Below are 21598 nucleotides of genomic sequence, written 5' to 3'. Positions count from 1 at the left end.
GGTAGTAAAAGAGAGGCACTAAAATACAGCATTATTCCTTGACATCTCTTATTTCTCATAGAGACAAGTTCATGAATTGAATCAAGATTCTACTAGGAATTGTGTATTTCAAACTTCTCATTATTTGTGTATAATTTCCCATTGCAGTCTATATTTTAGTTTTTTTCTATAATTACTGAATTTTATTCCAAATGTGTTCTTTCTTTGACAACCATGTTTCCTTAGTTCAATAAATGTTATCAAGCATTCTTTGACTGTTCCTATTGCATCAACCTTAATTAGCTTTTGATTACTGTTAATTTCACAGCATTTTCCCTTTAATACGTTGCATCAAAATGCTTTCATTTCTGTTGCAGCAAGTTTAATTAGTTTTTGAGCCTTGTTTCTCTTCCATTAAAAAAGATGACACCCACTTTCTTTGTTTCTATGAGGATGTCCATGACTTACAGCAATGTTCCTCAGAAGCCCTCACCCAAGACTTACAAAACAAAACTGTGGTAACTTGTAGCCTTTTCATTTGCATCAGGAATGTTCCCATGTACTTACATCTTTATAGTCACTTCTGATTATTTTAAAAAATAGTATAACTTGATTTTCATATTTTAAAAGGGCTAAATCACTTATTTGAAACAACTAGCATTCTCATTGGCCCATCAATTTAATTAAAAACTGATTAACACTTTGTGTATTCAATTACATGATAGAAAATAACTGCATTTTTTTCCAGAAATGTTTGTGCATTTTGTCTTGGTGAACTAAACTGTTACTTCTAATATCCCTTAGGATAAAGTAACACCCACATTTTTTTTTATTGTATCTTAATGAGTTGTAATTGTTAGCATGCTGGATATATTTATTTTGTAATAATAAAATGCATTAATTTATAATAACACATTATATGTTTACATCATATACAGTTGACCCTTAACAACACAGATTTGACTACATAGTCCATTTGCACACAGATTTTTTTCAATAAATAATGTAATTATATTTTCTCTTCCTTAGTATTTCTTAATAACATTTTTATCTAGTTTACCTTATTGTAATAATACAGTATGAAATACATATAACATACGAAATATGTGTTAATTAACTGTTTATGTTTCAATAAGGCTAAGTCAACCAGAGGCTTTTAGTAATTAACTTTTAGGAATTCAAAAGTTATACATTTAGCCACCCACCACCATACCTTACCAGTTCTCTGTTGGCTGGTGCAATCCAGTAGTTAGCTGATACTAAACCCCAGCTTAGGAAACAGGCTTGTTCTACATGTGCATAGCTCTGTGCAGAAAGCATGGGAACAGCCTAGAAAAAGAAAGAAAGAAAGGAAGGAAGGAAGGAAGGAAGGAAGGAAGGAAGGAAGGAAGGAAGGAAGGAAGGAAGGAAGAAAGAAAAAATGAAAAAAAGAATGAAAAGAGAGAGAGAAATAGAAAGAGAACAAACATTATACATGGATTTTCAACTATGCCTCTAATCCCCACACTATTCAAGAGTGTACTATATATCATTAACTGATTGATATTTATTTATGTGACTTGAAATATGAACTAGGAGATCTGTGGGGATTTGAAACTTTTAATTATTTCCCACCAAAAAAAATTTAATAGATAAGAGCAAAGTGTGTATACAGAGCATATTAATATTGTATGACAACCATGCAAATACCAGTGATTGTGAGTTGTTTGTAGTATTCTATATTATAATAGACATTATAATAATCATAATAATATAATAATCAATATTTTAAAATTATCGGGATCAATGAAAGAAAAGTAAATGCTCAATTAAATAATTAATTCAATTAATTATGATACACTCAATTGATAGCATAAAACTTTTTAGAGAGAAAATTGACAGTTGCAAAACAAAAAAATTGAGCATTACATTTAATGGTATTCATTTGGTATATATTTAAATAAATTTTCCAATGCCTGACTAGAAGTATATAGGTGGGTGAGGGGAAAGTGTAACATAAGCATTACAGAGAAGAGAAGGGGTTACAAATCTTGTATGTATGAATATAGTGTCCCTTGCTTAGAAAATATAAACCCTGGCATTTGCAGGAGTTTAAAGTTTATATAGGCCTACCACCTACAATGTGTCCTTTGTTTCCATATTATTTTTCCAAAGCTCATGCAAACTCTGTAACTGGCAGTCCTATGCAGCCTGCCACTCCTGCCTGCCACTCCCGTTCATCCTGGCTCCTCTGCACCTGCTGGGGCCTCACTCCCAGTCAGTCCCAATCTGGAGAGGCTCATGCCACCACAGTGGTGCTCACCAGCCATAGCGGCGCTTGCCAGCCCTGAGCCCTGCACCTGGCACCCCTTGGTCATTTGGTCTTTTGGTCATTCGGTTGCTTACACTTTTATATATATAGACTAGAGGCCTAGTGCTCAATATTCGTGCATGGGGGGTCCCTCAACCTGGCCTGCACCCTCAAGAGATGTCTGACTGCCAGGGATCAGGCCTAAACTGGCAGTCAGACATCCCTCTCACAATCCAGGATGCTGCATGCACCAGTGACTATCTTATCTAATAAAAGAGTAATATGCAAATTGACCATCACTCTAACACACAAGATGGCTGCCCCCATGTAGTAAAAGATGGCTGTCCCCATATGGACACAAGATGGCCGCCACAAGATGGCCAGCAGGGGAGGGCAATTGGGAGGGACCAGGCCTGTAAGGGAAGGCAGTTGGGGGCAATCAAGCCTGCAGGGGAGGGCAATAGGGTGACCAGGCTGGCAGAGGAGGGAAGTTGGGGGTGACCGGGCCTGCAGGGAAGGGCAGTTGGGGGGGGACCCAGGCCTGCAAGGGAGAGCCGTTGGGGGGGTCAGGCCTGCAGGGGAGGGCATTTAGGGGTGACCAGGCCTTCAGGGGCAGGCAGTTAGGGGTGACCAGGCCTGCAGGGGAGGGCAGTTAGGGGTGACCAGGCCTGCAGGGGAGGGCAGTTAGGGACAATCAGGCTGGCAGGGAAGCAGGCATCAATCAGTCTGTCAGGGGAGTGGTTAGGGGGTGATCAGGCTGGCAGGCAGAAGCAGTTAGGGGCAATCAGGAAAGCAGGCAGGCAAGCAGTTGGGAACCAGCAGTCCTAGATTGTGAGAGGGATGTCCCAGATTGGAGAGGGTGCAGGATGGGCTGAGGAACACACCCCCTGTGCATTAATTTCATGCACTGGGCCTCTAGTACTTTTCATACAGGTGAAAGGCATCTTGCTATTGCATGGGCAGCTACATTTTGTTGCCCTGATTATAAAATGTAGTACATAACATGATGATCCTTCTGTGGCAGTAGTACCATTTTCCCCATATTATGGGTGGAAAAACTGAAGCAGAGAGAAGTTTAATAATTGGCTTTGTCACACAGTTATAAGTGTCAGAATCAGGGCTGACCACAAAATGTTCAAGCCAGAGTCCATGCATGTCATCACTGCAACATCCTGTTTTTTCAGTGTTAAAGTAGCCTTGCCAGGTTTTAATTTTTAAATCTAAGAGACTGTTCCCAATATATAGGGTAAGGTCCCTCTGCCTGGCTGGCGATCAGGGCCAATTTGTGGGGCAACCAGTGGGCAGGACAATCGGGGGGCCCCAGCTGGCACCCATCTTTGCTGGTGGCCTGGCACTACCCACTGGCTGGTCCTGCTCCCCGATCACTGCTGTCGGTCACCTCCCTCTCAGGGGGGGCGGGCAGTGCGCATCATAGCAACCGGTCATTCTACCATTTGGTTGATTTGCATATTAGGATTTTATTATATAGGATTAGAGAATTTTCAGGGAATGCAACTCATAAATACATCATTTCTGTCTTGTAAATAATTTTAATGTATGTTTATTTCTATAATAAACCTTTCTATCACACACATTACTGGTATGTTATGCCTTTTACATGATTTTAAAAAATTTAATGGCTTTAATGCATGTATTTACCAGTTTTGCAGCTGCTGTAGAGGTTAAAAAAGTACCACAAAAACATTCATGATAAACCATCATGATTAGTGCCTCTGCGTATTGCTCCAGAGAAAAACAAATTAGCACTAGAAGGAAAATCTGCTGTGGGAAGTCCCACACTGCTGGTGTAATGACCTATCCCCACAAGAGGATTGAATAGAATAGATCCATTGTAACTTCCCAAATGATCATGGCTGGCAGCCTCTGGAGATGAGGAACAGCTGAAGTGACAGAGAAAATAAAATGTTCTGCTTGAATGCAAGCTGTATTAGCCTGCTTCCCTCAAACCTCTTTCAGGAAATGTTGCCCTTTCAGAGTAGGACACCTGATATTTAGCTTTGTGGCAAAAACTAGACTTGGATCAATGAGATCTATCTTCTTGGGTCAAATAATACCCTGCGCATGGTAGCTTAAATTCATCTCAAATCTCCATTTCTTTTAGAAATCTCTCCTATAGACTAGCTACAATCACATATCTTTTTGGCCAAATTAGGATGTAAGGGTGTCCCTACGCCTCTTCTCTGCAGACCCCACTAAGGAATCGAGGATAAAGAGAGGTTGTCACATGTGTTTTAATTCAACCTTTCTTCTGTTTGTTGAACTCACTAGAGGCCCAATGCACAAAATTCATTCAAGAGTAGGCCTTCCTTCTCCTGGCTGCTGGCATTGGCTTCTCTCTGGCACTTGGGACCCAGGCTTCCCTCCAGCTGTTGGCAGGTACCCAGGACCTGGGCTTCCCTCTGCAGACCCGGCTTTGTTGGGAAAGTCATCTGGAAGGACATCCAGAAGGACAACCAGTCTAATTAGCATATTACACTTTTATTATTATAGATCCTAGCGTCTCCTCTTCAATTGTCATCTTTGCCCTTACTGTTTACTTCTTGCAGGAGGAAGGATTATGACTCACAAATGGTTACAGATTAATTCCTTAGGTATCAGATTCATAAATTACTAGGGTAGATGCTGCACACAAAATTACTTAGCATTAATCTCCAGACTTTAACTAGCAGATTAAAATATAAAAAATAAATGTTACTGTGGCCATGCATTCTTATACTAACCAGTTACAGGTGTTATCTGTAAGAACAACAGATAAGTGGATAATTGTAATTATATGCCAGTAGTTCTAGTAGTTTCTAAGCGCCTTTGCAGAGAAAATACAACTATAATGAAATGTTTAGTATCATTATGGCTTTGAAATGCCATGGCCTTTAAGATACACTAGAATCATCTTTTAAAGAATGCATTTTTGAAAACATGGAATAATTATTATATTTAGATTTCATTTATAAAATAAAAAAATCTTATATTTGTTTCAATAATTTCTTTCTTTATTTAGCTGACATTAGTATATGGAAATCAAAATAACAGTAGAATGATTGTTTTCTATTATTCTCTCTCACTCTGTCCTGTTGTTCATTACTGTAAATTTATAATGGAATATATGAAAATTGTTTATTTTTTATCATGAACAAAAGGTTAATTATTCTTATTAAATTAACCATGTATGGTTTTATTATTTAAAATAAGATGCATTACAAATATATTTTAAAATAAATGTTTGTATGAGTTTTTTTAACCATTCTATTATCTTGATTTTCAAAAGTAATATATATAGTGTCTATTATGACATTCTCTCATCAGTTTAGTATACATGAGGAAAATACCCTTATACAGTTGGGGTAGGGAAAGTGTTAACTAAGTATATGCAGGATTATCATTAATAGACTTTTAAACCCGTTTTTCTCCCAAGCCCAGCAGTGCATTTGAATATCATCTTAATGTTCCTGATAAACAACAGAAGCTAAAACTCCAGGGGAACTCTAAAACAATGTGCTGTATAACTTCCCAAAAATTAAGCTTGAGCAAGAGTTTCTATTATAAATCTTTTTAGAAAATGGTTCAGCTGTGTGTGGGAGAGCTGGGGGTGGGGAGGAGAATGCACACGCATATACATGTGTGTCAAGGGCAGTAAATAAAAAATAAGCCTAATTTTCTTAGTTTAAGTATTGAAAGTACCCCTCCACACCCACTCAGGGTGCAGGGTGTTTAAGGACTCTGGTTGTACAGCCAGACTCCCCTAGTCTAGTCCCAGCACCACTTCTTCATAGCTGCAAACCTTGAACAGGGCATGCATCTCTCTAAGCTTTAGTTTCCTTGTCTCTCTAAAGTGGGTAATAATATTAATATCTTCTTCAGGGAGTTCTTGAGAGGAATATATGATATAACCCAGGTTTCAGAGATTTCTGAGCCTCAAAGGAATTTTTCTTCATTTAACAGTATAATAGCTGAATTTGTTATCCTGAACAACAGGTCAAAGCTTGGTAGAGTGAGTTTAGAGTTCTATCTGTTTCAGTGTCCTTTGGTAAATTTTAGTTTTAATATCTCCTTTTTTTAACTCTTATGGAATAAATAGAAATACATTTTAAAAATAGAATAAAAGCCAGGAATAAATATAAAAAGGAATATTTGTTGCTTTAGCTTTATGGGGATTGATATAGTCACAATAAAAATTCCTAAAATGAAGAGGGGTGGTGGTGGAAAAAGAGGACTGCATTGAAAATGAGTTAAAATTTCTATTTAAATCTACATGGGACAACATAAGTGAAGACTTTCAGAAACAAATTTTCAGTTCATTTATAATTAATATTAGCATTTGTTTTCTATATATTGCTGTGAATGTTAAATAACTATTGTTGAAAAACTGATCTAAAATGTACACCTTTATACTGAGAGTCTCATCTCCTAATCATTCCTGATATTGTACGTACAGCATACGCCCAAACGTGTATGCTATACATAATGAGAGGCGATAAAACAAATTTTAAGGAGCAAAATTACTTTTAAATTGTGGTCAGGTGTTTGGGTGGGATATTGAAGTCTCCTCAGGAGAGCCTTGCTGGTGGAGGCTCTGAGACTGGTCTCTCTGTTGGAGTCAGGCTTCAGTGGTGACCCTGGACTCAAACTGAACTCTTGGTTATAGAGCCAAGGTCCTCATTGGTCTGAGGGTGGGGCTGCCTGGGCAATAACAAAGGGACTCAACAGGCCATCTTTTCTATAGGAGAGAATCAGAGAAGGACAACAAAAGCATTTTAATTCTTATATTTTACTATTATTTCTGTATTATTTTATATAGGTCTCAAGCTGCAGAATACAAAAGGTCATAAGAATAGACAGTTTTCATTAACAGAGATATTACTATATTTTTCTTGTCTTACATTTTAATTTCTTTACTGCATGATTAATTTAGAAAAATCAACATTCATTCATTTACATATATAAGAAGCACCCACACTATACTTTAGCATGACTGACAGAGCCATAGAGAGACAATTGGGAACAAGTAGATTTTCTGCTACGTCAGGCTTATATTTTTATTTATAGTACTCTCTGAGTCAGAAATGTCAAAAATGTTTGGGTTGTAAGTATAAGAAACAGGATATTTAGGGAACACTTTGTCAAAAAAGACTGAATTTTAAAGATATAAAGCGTTTGCAATGAAGTATAAATTTAAGATTATGAGCCTACTTTTTCCTCAGCCATTATCACATTGAATGAGTATGAAAACAAATATATAGGCCTAGCAGGACAAATTCAGTATTAGGGCGGGTGTACTTGTTTAGTGTCACTGTACAGTTTTGTTCCCAGAACCCAAAGAGTCAGAACATTATTTGAAAGTCATAGTATCATGTCTCTTGGTAATTGTTAAATTATAAACCCTTTATTAATACATGGTGGCTTTGTCTTTAGTTCTTAACTTTTACTCATAAGGAAAGTATATAATGAATCTTATTTCACTATTTTCTCTAAACATTTTAAACATTTCCCCCCAGATTTGGAACCTGAGTTTTAGAAATGTACATAATTGAATAACTGCAAGAAATTGTGGGTACATATTTAAAATTTTTTATTTAGTAAACATATTCATTTGCTTACCATGTGCCAGGTACTGGTCATTTAGTCATCATGACCAATCTAGTAGTGAGGTCCTTTATTAGCCTATTATGGAAAAGGAAGCTAAGCCTCAGAGAATTTAAATAACTTTCTTAAATTCACAGTGATAGTTGGCAGAATAAAAATATGAATCTGGGTGGTCTATACTTTTCATATTTCATTTAATGAAAATTAACCACATGGCCCCGAAAGATGAAAGGGGACTGGGAATGATAGTTTCAGCCTCCCAGACAATTTTACAGAATGAGAAAAGGAGCCTGCATCAGCAGGAGGGCTAACCATCTGTGTCACAGTCATATGACCTAAACCGGGCCAATGCTTATTCATGTACAGGAAAATGCTGTTGGCCAGTTCACTGATTAGAGTCAGTGTCAGTACTAGTATGAAAGATCAGTAACTGTATTGTTTTAACAATAATGATCAGTGCTGGCGAAGATGCAGAGAAAAACGAACCCTCCTGCACTGCTGGTGGGAATGCAGACTGGTGCAGCCACTGTGCAGAACAGTATGGAATTTCCTCAAAAAACTAAAAATGGAACTCCCATTTGACCCAGTGATACCACTACTAGGAATATACCCCAAGATACTAGAAACATCGATCAGAAAGGACATATGCACACCTATGTTCATAGCAGCACAATTTACCATAGCTAAGATTTGGAAACAGCCTAAGTGTTCATCAGCAAAAGAGTGGATTAAAAAACTGTGGTACATCTACACAATGGAATACTACGCTGTGGTAAAAAAGAAGGAATTCTTACCATTTGCAACAGCATGGATGGACCTGGAGAGCATTATGCTAAGCAAAATAAGCCAGTCAGAGAAAGATAAATATCACATGATCTCACTCATTTGTGGAATATAATGAACAACATAAACTGATGGACAAAAACAGATCCAGAGACAGAGAAGCATCGATCAGACTGTCAAACTTCAGAGGGAAGGTAGGGGAGGGTGGGGGTAAGGGGTAGAGATCAAACAAAGGACTTATATGCATGCATATAAGCCTAACCAATGGACACAGACACCAGGGGAGTGAGGGCATGAGTGGGGGGATGGGGGGCAATGGGGGGATAAGGATACATATGTAATACCTTTATCAATAAAGAAAAAAAATATTGCATACTGGACTCTGAACAAATACTGTTACCTTGGGAAATGTTATTCATACTATTGGCTAATAACTTTTTATCAATATATTTTATAAAAGATTTTTACCTCAAATGAATTCCTTTTTATTAAAATCAACATTCTTTCCTTGTAAAACATATCATATATATACTAGCGTTCCCGTTGCAGGAAAAATCCTGCAATAGGGTGTCCTGCTGCACTCTACCCCGCCCCGCCTCCGCTCCTCCCTTGTCCCCCGGCCCGCCTTCTCCGCCAGCCCGCCCACCAGCCTGCCCCACTCTCCTTCCTTCTCCCCTGGCCCCGCCTCCGCTCCTCCCTTCTCCTCCCCCCGGCTTGCTTGCTTCTCTGCAGCTTTGCTCCCTTCAGCATCTCTTGGCTTCTTTCTATGCTGTCTTGATATGCAAATTAGCCGCCATCTTTGTTGGGGTAATTTGCATACTCGTCCTGATTGTTTGGTGGGCGTGGCTTGGGTGTAGCAAAGGTGCAGTCAATTTGCATATTTGTCTATTATAAGGTAGGATATTAGAGGCTCGGTTCAGTGCATGAAAATTCATCACTGGGGGTGTCCCTCAGCTCGGCCTCCTGTCCCTTCTCACAGTCTGAGAGCCCTCAGGGGATGTCCTACTGAAAGCTTAGGACTGTTCCCCATGGGGAGCGGGCCTAAGCCACAGTCTGGTCTCCCTCTGCGGGGGGCGACTGGGATGATCAGGGGAAGGCGCCGCCCCATCACCCCGCTACTGCTGCTGCCACTGTCGGCTGCAGTGGCTGCAAGGCCTGAGCCCTGGACCTTGCAGCTGCTGTGGCTTTGTCCAGATGGACATCTGGATGGACATCTGGAAGACATCTGCCCTAATTAGCATATTACCCTTTTATTACTATATACACACACACACATATTATTAATTTCAGAGAAGAAGAGAGAGATAGAAACATTAATGATAAGAGAGAATCATTGATTGACTGTCTCCTGCATACCCACACTGGGGATTGAGCCTGCAACACGGCCTGAGCATAAATCAAACAGTGACCTCCTGGTTCAAAGGTCGATGATCAACCACTGAACCATGTCACCTGGGCATAAAATATATTTTGAATTTGCAAATAAGCCCTTAAATACTTCCAGCTCCAGGATTATGGCAACAGTCACACCTTGTACAATAACCTGAATAAAATGAACAGCACACTCAGTTAAAAATAATCTTGTTAAGACCAGGCCAGCTTGGCTCCATTGGTTGAGTGTCTTCCCTTGAACACAAAGGCTGCCAGTTGAATTCCTAATCTGGGCACATGCTTGATCTCTGGTAGGGGGTGCACAGTTCTCTCTCCCTCTCCCTCTCCCTTCTTCTCTCTCTCTCTAAAAAAATCAATTTAAAATCTTTAAAAAACATAAACCCTGTTTAAACAGGTTTCTCTGTTCCCTATAGAAACATCATGTTTTGAGTATCAGTCATCATGTGAAAGGCACTAAAGTCCAGGTATTTATTTAGCACCAGGATGTCCGAACTAGGGAATTTATTTGTTTGTTGGTTTGTTTAGTTTTGTTTTTTTATGGAACATTTTTGGGTTTGACTTTAACAGATGTGTCCTGAGGTCAAATGTGACCAAATTTAGTGCATACAAGACTCAAGAGAGCAGGGAATTTATTAGGTGCAGGACTTCTCAGAGACTTGCTCTCAGATGCTCTTGCACACGGGGTGTCACCAAGAATGAGATTTAATGGGAAGATGTTTCAGTTTGAGCCACACAACATCAAATGAACATAACTGAATATGTTTGAAATTTAGGATGCTATCAAGAACATAGGGATGACTGGATGTGCAATAAGGAATGGAAACTTTTTGTATTTTACTGTCCATTAACTCAGGCTTCCCAAATGTTTTCACGTCTTGCTACTGATAGAGAATGACAATATTTATATTGACAAACGAGGGTAAATAGGTAAGTCCATTAAGACTGGGAGTTATAGGTCCAGAGGTGGAGCCTGAGTGCTGAGGCGTCATTTCAGTGCAGTGGTCAGCACCCTTACAGCTAGTGAAGGTTCACAGAACACAAGGAGAACGCTTGCGCAGTGTGGCCCTGTGATTGCTCTCTCTTCTGCTCTGGACAAATGCCGCTTTCCTCTCATCCAGCGTGCCCATCACAGCGTGCTTCACCCTGCGCCTTGTGTCTCTCTGCGTGCTTCTGACTTATTTTGATTTACGTAAAGTTTTTACCTGTTGCATCTTCAAATGTTGACAGTTCGTTTAAAATACAAGTTTTACTACAAGCAATGTCCACGATTTTACGGTCTTTGCTTTCTTCTAAGATGTTTATGGTTTCAAGTCTAACATTGATGTATTCAATCCATTTTGAGCCTGTTTTTGTGTATAGTGTGAAAATGTGGTCTAGTTTCATTTTTTGCATGTATTTGTCAAATATTCCCGAGGCCTTTTATTAAATAGACTATCTTTACCCCATTATAAGTTTTTGCCTCCTTTGTCAAATATTAACTGACTGTAAAGGTGTGGGTTTAATTCTGGGCTCTCTAATCTGTTCCATTGATCCATATGTCTGTTTTTGTATGCCAGTACCCTTCTGTGGACTAGGTGGTACTATGGCCTTGTAGTATAGTTTGATATCAGGTAGCATGACTCCTACAACTTTTTCTTTCTCAAGATTGCTATGGCTATTAGAAGTATTTTGTGGTTCCATATAAGTTTTTGGAATATTTTTTTCTAGTTCTGTGATATACTCTATCAGTAGATGAGTGGATAAAAAAGCTGTGGTACTTTTTATACAATGGAATACTACTCTGCTGTGAAAAAGAAGGAAATTTTACCATTTGTGACAGCGTGGATGGACCTGGAGAGCATTATGCTAAGTGACATAAGCCAGCCAGAGAGACCAATATCACATGATTTTATTCATATGTGGAATCCAATGAACAAAATGAACTGAAAAGAAAAATAGAGACAAACTCATAGACAGAGAGCAGGCTGACAGTTGTTGGGTTTGAGTCTTAGAGAGGGGGTAGAGGGATTAAAAGAAAAACAACTCATGGACACAGACAACAGTGTAGTGATTGCCTGGTGTATGTGTGTGTGTGTGTGTGGGGGGGGTGGGGTAGGTGGAGGAGGATATGGGGGTAAATAGTGATGAAGGCAGACTTGCAGAATTGCTTGTGGTGATAAAACATATAATACAATGTACAGATGATGTGTTGTAAAATTGTACACCTGACCTGTATAAATTTGTTAACCAATGTCACCCCAACAAATTCATTAAAAAGGGAAAATTATATATATTACAAGTTTTATTGCAGTGTCTTGAGAAAACTTTGTGAAAGTGAAGATTCCTTAGAGTACTAGTATGTTCTTCACACATTTGGCTGCCGGCTGTGTAACATTGGGAATAAAGTATAGTCACTCTGTTTTGTTAATTCTTGAGCCATTGTGGTGTTTTACTGAATCTTGAGGCTGCTACCATATTGTAGTGGAGGGAGGGGCATTTTAAATCCTTTGAGGGGAGGATCTTACTTCTAATTTGATCCAGTTGAAAGTAGTCCTCTCTTACACAAAAATTTGGTATAGTGGCAATTGTAATGTAACCCTCAAAATCCTTCCTACCCTGTAAACTTTTTAATCATTTTATGCCCAATACTTTATAGACTATATTAAACCATATTGATTATGTCTGTTTTTTAAAAATATATATGGTTTGGATTTTGTGAAAAAAATTATAATTGAGTGAGCTATTTCATTTTTAAATTTAGAGTCTAGAGGACAGTTGTGACATTTTGCAATTGTTTCTTATGATTAATTGAAATAAGCATAGGAAGGTGAATATTCGTTCCAGCTGTGACTTCTCCACTGGAGTGATCTTTCCTAAATTGCTCACAGTTGTTCCACTCCTTGTCTTCTCATGTAAAATCATTTTACAAACAAGGGTGAAAGTTCAGCCACTTACCATGTCCCCAGGTTGAAAAATAGTTATTGTCTTCCCTTAGAAACCAGAATAGTTTTCAGGATCAAGTCTTATATCACTTTGTAAAATCCAAATAAAACTGTAAGCACAACTTAATGTAAATTTCCAAAAATCAGTATCCTGCTATCAAAGATTTTGTTAAACAGAAAAAAAAACCCACAAATTTTAAGTTAGATTTCATAAACTGGGTACATATGAGTAATATATACAAAGATATTCAGACTTGACACAAATAATATTGAAAATTAAGTCAGAACTCTGGAATTTCTAAACTAACCATCTGATTTGTATAAATCCATGTTTACTTATAATGACATTATAATTAGAATGAACCATGTCTAATGTGAGCTGTTTAGCCAGTTAAAAAGTAAACGACAAAAAAGGAGAAAACAAAACAAATGATTCTGAATGACTTACAGCTTTAAAATATTTAGTTGCTATCAGTAAAGCATGTGTTTGCTATAACCAAACCCATATGTCCATTTCCAATGTCATCTTATTACTGAAGACTATTTCTACTGTCATTCAAAACTGGCTTCTGTATGTCTGGGTGTGTGCTTTTATTCATTTCTTTATTGGGATTAGTTAGTTAATCTTCCTAAAACATTTGTTTTTCACATTATTTAAACTTTAAAAATAAAAAATCTCCAAAGCCTCTTTTGCCTGTTTTGCACAGAGTTCCTCTGAGTTGCTATAGAAGTGAAAAGTTAGCATTTTTACTTAAATGCCTAATTTTAAACATTGATGGTCATTGTTCATTGAAAAACTATTTATTGAGTGCTCTTATGTACCAGGTCAATTTTTGGAACTGAGTATACAGTTATAGACAAAGTAATAGTGTCCATTTCTTTTAACATAGTTATAATCCAGTGACAGAGAAAGGCAATAAAAGCTAACCCCAAACGCTTTCAAATAAAATATAAACTGTGAGAAGTATTATTTTAATAAAGAAAGGACTGGATGCTATCAAAAGAGAATAACAATAAAAACTAATTTAGACTAAGGGAGAATTTGGTAAAGGCAAGTCTTTCTCAAGAAATTACATTTAATGAGATCAGAAAAATAAGTAATACCTAAACTTGGAGCAGGTGATGTCAGAGGGAATAATGAGAATTAAACAGAATTAAAAGAGATTTTGGAAATAAGTTCATAAAACCTATAAAATTTTATGTATGTAGGAGATGAAAAAAGGAGAAATCAAAGATTTCTAGATTGAGCAACTTTAATAGATAGGGTGCTAATTGGTGAGGTGATAATGAAGGAGAAAAGATGTGTGTCAGGGGTGGGTAGGTTTAATAAGTATGTGGCTTATTTGGGTTAAGTTTGAGATTATTGTAATATATCTATATGGAAATTTCATATTGAAACATAGGTCTAGGGGTTTGCAGCTTATCTGCATTACTGTAAAAGCTTTCAAAATAACTGGTCTTTTCTCTAGCTATAATATTTCTGATACCCTATAATGGCTTAGATTTCCATTTTTTCCATCCAGAGAGTACCAAGTGCTTACTTCAATTGATGCTTATTAAATATTCTACTTATATGTCAGTTGGCTCCTGTAACCTGCATTTTTTGAAATAAAATATTGTGCCCATTACAGCTGCAGTTCATAATAGACACTCCATAAATGTTTGTTGCATGCATGAATGAATTAATAGATACTAGTAAGTGGGTTAGAGACTTCAATGAGACCTGTATATTTGTTTGTTCTATCTTCAAAAGATAGATAGCTGGTTGCAAACAAAAATCTTAATCTTCTCCCAGATCCATTACCGTGTATAATACACTACTGGATATTAAATAAATATCCATTGATTCATGAATATGCTAGAGATACACTGGTTCAGTTGGATAATCCTAGAATCTGCCTGCAAAAAATCATCTAATTTGCTTTATTTTTTTCATATTTCATAGGAAAAATGGAGATAAAAAATGTATCAACATACAGAAATAGGATGAGAATATGGAAAAGCAAAGAAAATAAAAATCTAGAAATGGACAGTACTAAGGCAGAAAGACAGAGACTAGGCCTCTATGTCTACAATTGTGTCTGTGACATTTTTTTCAACAAAATAATCTAATTACTATTATACTTTGCACATAATTCGAAATAAATAAACACATTTGTTTATAGATGATTTGCCCCACTGGCAAACACACAGCAGTTAATCAATACATTATTGCATACTGCCAATAATGATTTATTTTCAACTTATTTTAGCAAAAATTCTGGATATAGTTAAGAAATCTTTAAAATCCCAGCTGGGCCAGTGATTTTAATTTTAAATAATCTTTCTTTTTTTAAATGTCTTTTTTCTGCCAGCATTGTCATTAGAACATTAGCAGTAATTAAACCATAAGTGGAAGTTCCAGATGACTGGACAGCTGAATAAGAACAATTAAGGATCATAGACAGGAAGGAATTTACACTTTCACATATTCAATTGTTTAGGTGTTAGAAGAGGCATTGAAGGTCAAAGGTAACAACAACAACAAAACACAAAAATAGGAAAAGAGAAAAAATAAGAAAGAATGATAATGAGTAGGATATTTCTTTGTCTTAAATTATTTCCATTTAAAAATCCAAAATTAAAAGCAATTATTTAAATATTATATCAAAGCCTATATTATTAAATTATAAAACGTAAGTCCTAACAGGTTTGGCTCAGTGGATAGAGTGTCGGCCTGTGGACTGAAGGGTCCCAGGTTCGATTCCGGTCAAGGGCGTGTACTTTGGTTGTGGGCACATCCCCAGTAGGGGGCATGCAGGAGGCAGCTGATCAATGTTTCTCTCTTATCGATGTTTCTAACTCTCTATCTCTCTCCCTTCCTCTCTGTAAAAAATCATAAAATATATTTTAAAAATTATAAAACATAAGCTAGATGATTCTCTTACCCTTATGGTTTATGAAATTGCTAGAATGAGTTGATTAAAATGGCCTCAACATGCATGGTTACTTTCCTTTTAGCCCTCTTGCAAATATATTTATATGTTTATATTTATATATGTATTTATATTTATATATATATTCATATATATATATATATATATATACCACCCAAAAAGAGAGAAAGGAATAAAGAATGAGTTACTTCAAAAAATATGAAATATTTCTTTAATGCAACAAAAGTCAGAGACTGTACAGTGAGATTGAAAGAAATAATACTTATACAATTATTGACGAGAAAGTATACAGTAATTTATCTAACATTTAGATGTCTTTAATAGAAAATTTAGAAAGAAACACTAAAATGACAGGTAGATCCTGTTGGTAATCAAAATAGTATAATGCTTGAAATTCCAGTTTTATAAAACAACAGATTAGACTTTTCTGGGTTATTCCTGAAGGGCTAACTTCTACATGACCCAACCTTTCCTGCATACTGAGTAAAAATTTAAATGCATAAACATAAAATATATCATTGTAAGCTCTATATCATTGATGCTGTGATTAGAGAGTCACCATTAAAAACTTCCAGCCTAGTAAAGGATACATGCATACATGGTCAGCTAACTGCAGAACTACTAACTTTCTAGGATATAGTAGGACATTGTGTTATGTTATACAGACATTTTTAAAAATCTCTGCAGAATTAACTTTACTTGTTTATCTACCCTATTTATTCTAGCTAACTGAATTTTTCTTCTGCATATCATGTTCCACAATCTCTCTGAAAGTGCTTATAAAATAATGTAAGTGTATATCACATCTCTAAGTCAAATATCCATCTATAGTCCTTGCTTTTTGGCCCTTTAACAATATGGATACATTTTAGTAACTCTCTACATTGGCCCAAAATATTCTACTTGATGGATACACCACGTAGAATATACCACATATTTTGCTGCAAGAAGAAATTTTCATCTTATACCCATGAGAAACTTTTTTTATCAGTCTCAAAATCTCTTAATTTTCATGCCACCAAGAGGTGTTTTCTCCTGATTTCCAGTCTACTCTCCTCTCCCTCTACTGCATTCTCTCTTCTCACTCCCTAGAACTACATAGTTCTGTCTGATTAATTACCTTCCCATCCCAGTCAACTTGCACAACAAAGAAAAGGGTCTGCAGTGTGCAGGGAATGCCTTCCCTAGAAGACAGTGAAATTACCACCTATTGCTTCTCAAGCTTGCCCCTGGGTCTCTTTTCTCAGCCCAAACTGTTCCTCAAACTAACTAAGCCTTGAAGATACTTGCATGTTCTTTAGAGAAGTCTGACACATAATATGTACATTCCATTACATAATGAGTATATGACTCTTCCCTTGGTAATTTAAAACTTCATATTAAACCGTGGAGGGTTCTGATTCAGTCATAGATAGATTTCCAACCTTCTCTTTTTCATAGCATGAGGAATTTATTCAAGAGATATTTGGCAAAATCTGACATTTTTTTTTTCTGTAAAGACTTCAAGGATTATAATTTTTGGCATTTATAATAAGCATTCTAATCTTAAGCAGTCATGTGCTACTTCCAGGTTGACTTAAAGAGAAATTAGTATAACATTACATTAGTGTAATACTTACCCTTTAATTCCAGTCTCCTTTTTTACAATTCTTAGAATTGAAACATTTTATTTTTAGTAATGGGAATTCTTTTATCTTTGCTATAGTCTAGTGGTCATTGCTAGTGAGAAAATATAAAGCTTCTGTATTTCCACTTCAGTGGACATTATAAAAATAGCCTCTTTTTTTTTCAATATAACTTTTTAGGCTACTGTCACATCAATGCTTAGGTTTATTCCTTTCAGAAATCTATAATAATTCTTCATTTTACCTCCGAGTATAGAGGGGATAAACCACATAGTCTATAATTATTACAAAGGAAAATAGCACACACTTAGTTAACTATTATCTGTTCTTCCAGAAAGGGTTAATTGAATTTGGGCCAGTTTCTCTAAACTTGCCCTAAGCATAACTTCTTTAGCTAAGATGATGGAACAGGTTCTCCATTGTAAAAAAGTGCCTCAATCTGTATTTTACCCATTGCTTCTTCAGGAACATCATAGAATATTTAAGATTTTATTATCATTTATAGTCTATATCATTAAAGTACCAGCAGAAACATACGCAAGGACTTACAAGCATCAACATAATATGTTTAATCATGAATTGTTTGGAAATGGCAAAATGCAAAACTTGAGATATTGATTTCAATTTTGATAATGAATAATGCAATAATTAATTAATTCTTGAAAGTCTGTAATACAAAATGAGGAATTTTCTCATTTTGTTATTTTTATTAATATTATAAAAATAAAAGCTTATTGCCCCATGGGCATGGCTCAGTGGTTCAGTGTCAACCTATGAACCAGGAGGTCATGGTTCAATTCCAGGTCAAGACACATTCCTGGTTTCAGGCTTGACTCCAGTGTGGGGTGTACAGGAGGCAGACAATCTGTTTCTATTGCTCTCTTCCTCACCCTTCCTTTCTGAAATTCAATAAGAATACATTTTAAAAAATAAATAAAAGCTTATCTATAAACCACAGTTAGGAATAGTGAAGTCAGTGGATAGGAAATTACTAGTAAGTACAAGAATTCCCCCCGTCTTGTATGTTTGGGAGAGATGGGTGGGCAATGCCCTGGTAAAGACCATGTGAGACATTTTCTAAAGGATGCTCAGATCAGAGAAAGGGTAAAATGCACAAGCCAAGAGGCAAGATGCCAGAGAGTCAAGATCACAGCCAAAGTATGGTAAAAATCTTTAAAATTTTATGTATGTAGGGATTCTAGGATTAAGCAGGGAAATTTTGCAGAATACTTGCTGCAGAATGTTCAGTGCCTACTTTTTTTTTTCTCTTTGTATAAAACACAGGCTCACTTGTATAAGTGTGCTCAGCTTAATTAATTTAAATGTACAAAGAGGACACACTGGTACTGCAAAGATGCGATCAGTTCTTATAACAATACTAGAGGCCCGATGCACGAAAGTCTTGCAAGAGTAGGCCTTTGTAGCTTAGGCAGCTGCCTTGGTCCCTCCCAGCCTCTGTGGGCACCTCAGCCCTTGCAGCTGCAGTGGCTGCAGCCCCACCTTCACCTGGAAGGTTGTCCAGACGGTGGTTCCACCATCCAGTCTAATTAGCATATTAGCTCTTTATTATGTAGATTCCCACAAACTTAGTGATCAAGAGTATTTTGACATCTGCTATGTTCTATGAACTACTTTTAGGAGAAGCTCCTGGCCTCATTCTTTTCTTTATTTTTAAAATATCCTAAATTTAATTACATTTGATTTTTACCACCATCGGTAATGCAGATCATAGAAGAATACACACCTTTGTTGCTGGGCCAGCATGGCTCAGTGGTTGTGCATCAACCTATGAACCAGGGGGTCACGGTTTGTTTCTGGTCAGGGCATATGCCAGGGTTGCTGGCTTGATCCCCAGTGTGGGGCGTGCAGGAGGCAGCCGATCAATGATTCTCTCTCATCATTGATGTTTCTATCTCTCTATCCCCCTCCTTTCCTCTCTCTGAAATCAATAAAAACACATTAAAAAAAATATACACACCTTTGTTTACTGACATTTGGCACTATGAGCCAAAACAAAATCTAATTTTAGTTCTCTTATTTTGTGAATTATGTTAAACTTATAAATTCATTAGAAACATTTTGTCATATTTGTAATATTCATGCTTTCCATACCATAAATGAATTTTTCATTCAATTATCTTTCCATTTAACCTACTCTTGTATTAAATTTTGAAAATATATTCTATTCTTCAGTGTGCTGTTTATTAATATTTATTGAATCTTTTATCTATTACTAGAGGCCCGGTGCATGAAATTCATGCATGGGAGGGGAGGGTGACCCTTAGCCCTGCCTGCACCCTCTCCAATCTGGGACTTCCCTCTCACAGTCTGGGACATCTGGCTCCTAACCGCTCACCTGCCTGCATACCTGATTGCCCCTAACTGATCCCCTGCTGGCCTGATCACCCACAACTGCCCTTTCCTGGTGGCCTGATCTCCCACAACTGTCCTCCCCTGCCAGCCATATTGCGGTGGCCATCTTGTGGAGGCCATCTTGTGGTGCCCATCCTGTGGTGGCCATATTGTGGTAGCCATCTTGTGATGATGTAACACGAGGGTGTGACGCCACCTAGGCTTTTATTATATAGAATATCTTGATCTGGTTTGAATTGTTATATTGTGAAACTATTACAAAGTGTAGAAAATTCATTGAACTCTATATAATCTTAGGATTCCCAATGTATACTTTTGGCTGCTATTTCCAACTCGATAGCAAATTCATTCATTCTTTCATAATATATTTCTTTATTACTTATTTGTGCCATTCACTCTTCTGAACGAGGAAATACAAGAGGATAGTAAGTTATAAAGTGGAAAGAATAATAAGCTTATTTATTGATTCTACCATTAACTTTTGGTCCTAAAAATTTTACTCACTTTTGTGGTAGCAATGGAGAAAACTCATTGATGGAATGTAAACATGTTTCAATAGAAAATTTATGGTCTGGAGCCTCATACTGTTTCTGATTTTAGCTATGAGGCCACCAGTGTGTTTTTCTAAAAGTGAATCTTCTGATGACTTGTGATAGCATATGTTTAACTGCTAATGAGTAGAATTGCAATTGGTGAAATATGTTGAAAGATAGATTGTTCATTAACCCCTCAGGGATTATAACTTTTGTTTATTCAATTATATTACATTTACCACAATTTTCTTGTTTTAAAATGCCATCTGAACCTCCAGTATCATTCAGACATAAGCAATTTAGTGAGAATACTAATGGGTTTGAATCAGTAAAAGTTAATGGCTTTCTAAAGTAAACTAACACTACAGAATTACTTTTACAAAATATATAAAGCAGTTTCTTTAGAGCCCATACCAGGAAAAAAATGAATAAAACCATATTCAACTCACATATTCATTCACATATTTTACTTGTATACTGCCCTGAGGAAGCCCAGATGGCTGAAATGTTGGCAAGTTTCTGCACCTGCAATGATAATAAACTACTCTGTTATTACCTAGGTCTGTGAGTTGAATACAGTTACACTTTCCTCTGTTATATGCAACTGGCAAGTAAATAGTTTATATTTTATTTTTATAGGATTGGCAAATGTGTCTTGTTGGATTTTGCTGAGTTCACCTTTAGCAATAGAATGCCAAAGGCCACTAAAGCACCTTCATGCGGACACATTAATCATGTGTCAAAGCCTGATGTGGAGTGGGTTGTTACTACTATAGTATATATGGAGAAAAAAACAACTCAGTGGGTTACTTGATGGGCTATTACATAAATGAATGCTCCAGATATACCAAAAGAGCTTAATTCAGTGTTTGTTATATGTTTATTTATTTAATACCTCTGAATAAAAATAATGTATTTAGAGGATTTGGCCAAAAATCTTTCTATTTTTGTACACTTTTAATGTAAAAATAGAACATGTTATTGTATTATAATGGAGACGTATACACATAATTGAAGAGAAATAAGCATCTCTCACAATCCGATCCCTCTGATACAACCTCTGTTGATATTGTAGTGTTTTTCCTTTTTACTTGTAAACATTACTAAGAATTTATAAAGGTTATATTGTTCTTTTCTAAGTAACATAGACATTTTCCTATGTCAT

The 21598-nt window shown here is 36.6% G+C and overlaps 1 protein-coding gene and 1 non-coding gene across 2 annotated transcripts in view; both read left to right on the top strand.

Moving 5' to 3' along the window:
* Window positions 1–21598, top strand: part of CADM2 (cell adhesion molecule 2) — a gene marked incomplete at its 5' end in the record, with an annotated part of 281026 nt that overhangs the window by 42855 nt on the left and 216573 nt on the right. The gene's annotated exons all lie outside the window — the stretch shown is intronic.
* On the top strand, window positions 1180–1309 carry LOC114226981 (small nucleolar RNA SNORA65). Its single transcript, XR_003613075.2, has one exon. It is a non-coding gene; the product is annotated as a small nucleolar RNA SNORA65 (small nucleolar RNA).

Source organism: Eptesicus fuscus, chromosome 3 (assembly GCF_027574615.1).
Source record: "Eptesicus fuscus isolate TK198812 chromosome 3, DD_ASM_mEF_20220401, whole genome shotgun sequence".
In the NCBI taxonomy this organism is placed as follows: Eukaryota; Metazoa; Chordata; class Mammalia; order Chiroptera; family Vespertilionidae; genus Eptesicus; species Eptesicus fuscus.
This window is presented reverse-complemented; position numbering and strand designations above follow the sequence as displayed.